Source organism: Elephantulus edwardii, unplaced genomic scaffold (assembly GCF_000299155.1).
Source record: "Elephantulus edwardii isolate Elephantulus edwardi_28Jun2011 unplaced genomic scaffold, EleEdw1.0 scaffold00045, whole genome shotgun sequence".
NCBI lineage: Eukaryota > Metazoa > Chordata > Mammalia > Macroscelidea > Macroscelididae > Elephantulus > Elephantulus edwardii.
The window spans coordinates 1,292,749-1,298,564 of record NW_006399795.1 but is presented as its reverse complement, the minus strand read 5'-3'; the positions used below and the strand labels follow the sequence as shown (position 1 = coordinate 1,298,564).

At 49.4% G+C, this 5,816-nt stretch overlaps 1 pseudogene; it reads right to left on the bottom strand.

The window, feature by feature from the left end:
- Positions 1 to 1,387: 1,387 nt before the first annotated feature.
- On the bottom strand, positions 1,388 to 2,334 carry LOC102858330 (annotated as a pseudogene).
- Positions 2,335 to 5,816: the final 3,482 nt, after the last annotated feature.

The following is a 5,816-nucleotide window of genomic DNA, read 5'->3' as shown; positions in this document are numbered from 1 at the left end:
GGGAAACCTCAGGTAACCAGATGATATGCATTAGCATGGGCTTCCTGTCTCCCCACTAGGACTGAGGGAAGAAGGCAGGGGTTGCTTTAGACGCCTCACACTGCCACATCAAAGTGCCACCAGCTGGGTGGTTTAGGAAAAATAAAAGCATAAATTTATTGCCTCGCCATTCTGGAGGCTAGGAATCTGAAATCAGGACATCTGCAGGGCCATGTTTTCGCCGAAGAACCTTCCTACCTTCTTAACTTCTTCCAGTTTGTGGTGGTTTCTGGCAATCCCTGATGGGTTTTGGCAGGTCTAAAGCCCCATCTACATCAAAACTGGCAGACGAGATCAATGTCTTCCCCAAAAATTCATCAGCTGGTGATGGTAATGGAAGATACATGGTGCTTTAGCACCAAATCTGATTAAAATCCTTCCCCCAACGCTGGTAGTGCAGGAGAGTGAATAGAACACCAAGGGGCGGCATTACAGAAGAGACGTCTCTTCAACTCTACCAAAAAAGTGTGTTTGTAGAACACTAAGAGTCGACCAAGTACTTTCTCAATCACTCACCTCACTGACTCTCAAAGCAACTCTGTGTAGTATTACTGTCCCCTTTCACAGGGAAAGACGCTAAGGTTCAAAGACGGAGTAACTTACCAAAGGCCACGTTGGAAGATGGCAGTAGCATGGGGACTTGAACTCTGGAACTCGGATGTCTCATTCTCCTTGTCCTTGTGCCCCAAGCCACCCACACACTCAGGGGGAAGGAGAACCAGCAGAAGAGAAAGATGACTGGACAATGACCTTCTGGGTCAAGAACATGGACATATGCAATTGCACATATGAGGGTTTAGGCCAAGGTCAAGAAGGGAGACAGGGATGTAATCCTATCACACACACACACACACACACACAATCATACTCATAGGCACTTGCAAAGGCTTGTACGGGGCTTTCAGAATGTGATGCATCATCCATAGACAGTCCATCTATTCTTATCCCCTCCCTGTCCTCTGCAGCATTTCTACTCCAGTCCCTGCCCTCTGCCCTCTAGATTATAGTGCTTTGGGATCAGGTGTTTGGTTTTTTTTGGGGGGAGGGGGGATAGCTCACAACAGCCCTTTTTATTTGAGGTGAAGGGAGACGGGCTGAGGGGTCTGAGCTCCAAGCGGCCACAGCGGTCATAGCGCTGTTAGTGGCACCATGCTGACTACAGATCTGCTTCTTTCCTGGGTTAGAAGGGTGAGTTCCCAGCAGAACAGGATGGGCAGGGAGGTGGGGGGACTTTGAATCTACACTACTTTTCAGAGCCTGCCTCAGGCAGTGGGCACACTGAGAGGCCCCACAAGGCCACACGCCACACTGTGTGGAAGAGAGCAGCCGTCACTAGGGCTCCAAGGCTTCAGAACTCGATGATGAAGGGGTAATCCTTGTGGTTGGCACAGCTCACCAAGGCGCAGACCCTCCAGTTTCTGCTGTAACTGAGCAAGGTGTTCACTTCCAAGCTGCCTCAGGTCAAAGTCAAAGACCTGGAAGTTCTCAATGATGCTCTTGGGGGTTACAGACCTGGGGATCACAACCATATTCCTCTGCATGGGGAACCGGATGAGGACCTGGGCCACAGTCTTATTGTGCTTGGTTACAATTGCTTTGATCCTGGGGTCCTCCAGCAGGGAGGGGTCCTCAGGATTGGCCCAGGGCCAGTCGGGAGAGCCCAGCGGGCTGTAGGCGGTCACCACGATGCCCTTGGACTGGCAGTACTGGGTCAGCTTCTCCTGGGTAAGGTACGGGTGACACTCGGTTTGGTTAACTGCTGGCTTGTACTTAAGGCTTGTTTTAGATCCTCTCAATCTGCAGGTGGTTGAAGTTGGAGACGCCAATGGCCTTCACCAGGCCTTCGTCCACCAGCTCCTCCATGGCCGTCCAGGTGTCAACGTAGTAGGTGTCGCCGGGAATCACACTGCCCGTCCCATCCAGAGGGGAAAAGTCCTTCCCCGCCTTAAAGCCGGTCGGCCAGTGGATCAGGTAGAGGTCCAGGTAGTCCAGCTTCAGGTCGCTCGGCGTCTTCTTACAGGCCTCCTTCACCAGGTTCTTGTCGTGGTAGGTGCACCAGAGCTTGCTGACGATGAAGAGCTCCTGGTGCTGGACCACCCCGGCTTTGAGCTTCTCCTGGAGGGTGGCGCCCACCTCGTGCTCGTTCTGGTACACGTGGGCACAGTCGATGTGCCGGTACCCCGTGTCGATGGCCACCTTCACAGCCTCTCCGACCTGGCCTGGAGGGAACTTCCAGGTGCCCAGCCCCAAAATGGGCAACTTGAAGCCGGTGTTGAGCTCAACAAAATTGGCCATGATGAGATGCAACATTCACTCTCAAAACTCCAGAACAAGCAGTCTGGGATCAGCTTTGGCCAACAGCCCCATTTGCATGTTCCCTCTTCCCTATTTTGCCCTATTCACAGGAGTGGATGTGACCACCTCTCCTACGTGGATCTCAAAACCAAGCTGATGCTAGAGTCTTTAGTGAGCATCTGGTGTGTGCTCACACAGTAAATCTTACCCAGAGGGGTTCTTGTTGTTGCTGTTGTTGTTATTGTTATTGCTGTTGTTGCTAAGTGCCACTGAGTCGAACAAAACTCCTAGCGGCCCTCGAACAGCTGACCTGAACACTCTCTGCCCTATTCTGTGTCATCTTTATCATCTTTGACACACTAGAGATCATTGCTGAAGTCATTGTGTCAATCCGTCTCATTGGGGTCTTCCTCTCCTTCACTGACCCTTCATCTTTCCAAGCATGATGTCCCTTTACAAAGAATAGTGTCACCTAGCGACCTGTCCAAAGTATGAGACAAAGCTTCACCGTCTTTTCCTCTAAGGAGCTCCCCAGCTGCACCTTCTCCAAGCTGTATCTGTTTGTTATTTTGGAAGTCCATGGGATATTCAATGTTCTTCTCCAATACCACAGTTCAAAGGCATCAAGTCTTCTGTCATCCTTATTCATTTTCTAGCTCTCTGAAGCATAGTAGGTGATTTAGAAAACCATGACTTGAATCAGGTACATTTTGAACTTTAAACTGACATCATTTCTCTTCAGTATTTTGGAGAAGATCCTGACAACAGACTTTCCCAATGCAATACATCTCATGCTTTCTTGATTTCTATTGCCAAGGTGTTGACTGTTGATCTAAGCAAGGAAAAAGCACTCACATCTTAATCCTTTCTCCATCTTCCATGATGCTGCCTGTTGGTCCTTTGGTGAGATGTAGTCTTGATCTCCTACAGCCAGCATTTCACATCCTCCTCATTTTCAACAAGCCAAGTTGTATAGATACTACTATGTTCACTTAAAGAAAAATCATTTGCAAAATCAGAGAGGATTAAAAAACCTCCCAGAGGTACCTAGTTTGTTACTGGCAGAAATCACATGTGAACCCAAGTCTTGCCTGCACTTTTTCCAACCACAGACTCCCTCAGCTGCTCTAGCCTTGACTGAGTGTGGGGGCAGACAGAGAAAGCAGAGGGAATTCTGAGACACCTTCCTAAGGCAGAGCCCTTCTTCACTCCAGTCAGGGAAGGTGCACTCAACAAGCAAAGTGAGCACAGACTTATTTGCCTGTCCATGCTTTAGGCATGTTGTGAGCAGGCCCAGTTCTTAGAAAAAGAAATCATGCTTGGAAAGGTCCTGGGAGGAAGATCCTTGGGAAGATGGACTGCCACAGTGACTATCCGTGGGCTCAAGTGTATCTGAGATGATAAGGGTGGCACAGGGCAGGGCAAGGTCCAGATCCATTGTTCACAGGGTCCCTACGAGTCGTGGTCGACTTCATGGCACGTAACCACTATTTACTAAACGGTAGTGAGCAAAGTTTCACTACAGATTAGAAAGTAAGTACAAGCTAACTACAGTTTACCTTTCTTACTGGGTCCTTCATCCCTATTGTCGTTATGAGCCCTTGCCTGCAACCCACAGCAACCCTGTGCACAGCAGCTGTGACCCTGCCCTGTCCTGAGGCAGTCTCACTGATTCCAACACACCAACCCCCATTGCCCCAGTCACTGTATCAATCCATCTCATCCGGGGTCTTCCTCTTCTGTGTTGTCCCTCCACAATTCAAGTATGATGTGTCCTTCTCCAAGGAAAGGTCTCTCCTGGCCATGTGCTCAAAGTACGTGAGACTATTAGTGACTGCACATTTCAAAAGAGGCTTTGATTCTGTAGGAAGAATTCTGTAGGAGTCGGGAGACAGACAGATACCAGCCACTCCCCGAAGCAAAATCTTTGATGTGATGGGAAAATGTGAACTACAGATAAATATGCACAGTTAAGCCTGTGCTAACCTTGCATGTTGGTTAATCTGACAGCGGCTCCACCCTCTCCTCAGGTCCACACAGCCCCTTCCTCATTGTGAATGGATGTGCGGTGGAGGGGGTGAAGAGAGGCATATGAAAGTCACACAGAGGCAGAAGAAGAGAGGGAGACAGAGGGAAACAAAGTGCAAGAACCACCAAGGATGGGAGAAAGGGATGGATACTGTCCTGACAGGAGGAAGTCTGCATTCCTGAGGAAGGCTCTAGGATGCCAAGGAAGGGCCCCTCTCCCCCCTGCATCTTGCCTGGCTCTGCATACCTTTCCTCACCCCCCCTTACACCTCCCCCCACTTCCCTTCCTCCACCTTTCTCATCTGATAAGCTTCCCTACCTTCCCTCACTGCCCTTGACCAGATAAGGGAAGCATGACCAACCCTCTCCTCTCTGGGATCACTCTATCACTCATTGCTGTCAAGTGAGAGCCAACTCATAGCTGACCCTCCAGCAAGTTTCTGAGGCTGTAAATTACACTAGAGGAGATGTCTCACTTTTGTTCCTCCAAGCTACTGGTGCATTAGAACTGTTGCACAGGCGAGGTCTCTGGGTTCCAACACAACTCCCTACAGAGTACACCACCACAATTATCTCTGGATCAAAACTCATTGCTGTAGAGTAGGAAACAATTTACAGTTGACCCTTGAACAGGTGTTTCAGACACTGTAAATCACAGAAGAGATTACCCTTCCTTCTCCAGTGGTGCAACTGCTAGATTTGAACCACATGCCTTTGGGTGGCAGCACAATCCCCTACCCACTAGACCATCAGAGCACCCTCTGTTTACTGCTAGATAATTCCTCAGATATCCAAGTGGTAAAGAAAGGGTCTCAACAGAGTCCAAGGAGCCAGGCCTCGATTTCTGACAGAGCTCTGCTCCTGGGGAAGGACAGAGCATGACCAAGCATTTGAGCCTTCTGTCTCTTCCCCAAGCCCTTTAGGCCTCAGGAGAAAACCATGGGTACCTCCATTCCCTGTCCCTGGCAAGGCTCAGCACCCCTCTTTCCTAGAGTAGGCTCTGCTTTAAGGGACAGTGTTAAATGTTATTGTCAGTTGAGAGTGAAGTGGGTTCTGACTCACAGCAACTCGATGTGTGCAGAACATCATTGGGGTTCAAGCCTGTGATTTTCAGAAGAAAATCCTGTCTTCTGCACGGTCTTTTGGTGGGAGTCCAATCTTTCTGGCTTGTTGCTGTTGTTGTTGAGCACCATCAAGTTGAGTATGACTCATAACTAACCTACAAACAACAGATCTGAACCCTGAGCCCTCCTGAGCCATCCTTATCATCTCCAACCCCTGTGAGTCCATTGCCACAGTCACTGTATCAATCGATCTGCTTGAAGGCCTTCCTCTCTTTCAGCCACTGTTTCTCCTCCTTTCCAGGCATGCTGTCCCTGTCTAAGGAGCACCCTCTCCTAACCACATGCCCAGAATATATGAGATGAAGCTTCATCATACTTGCCTCCAAGAAG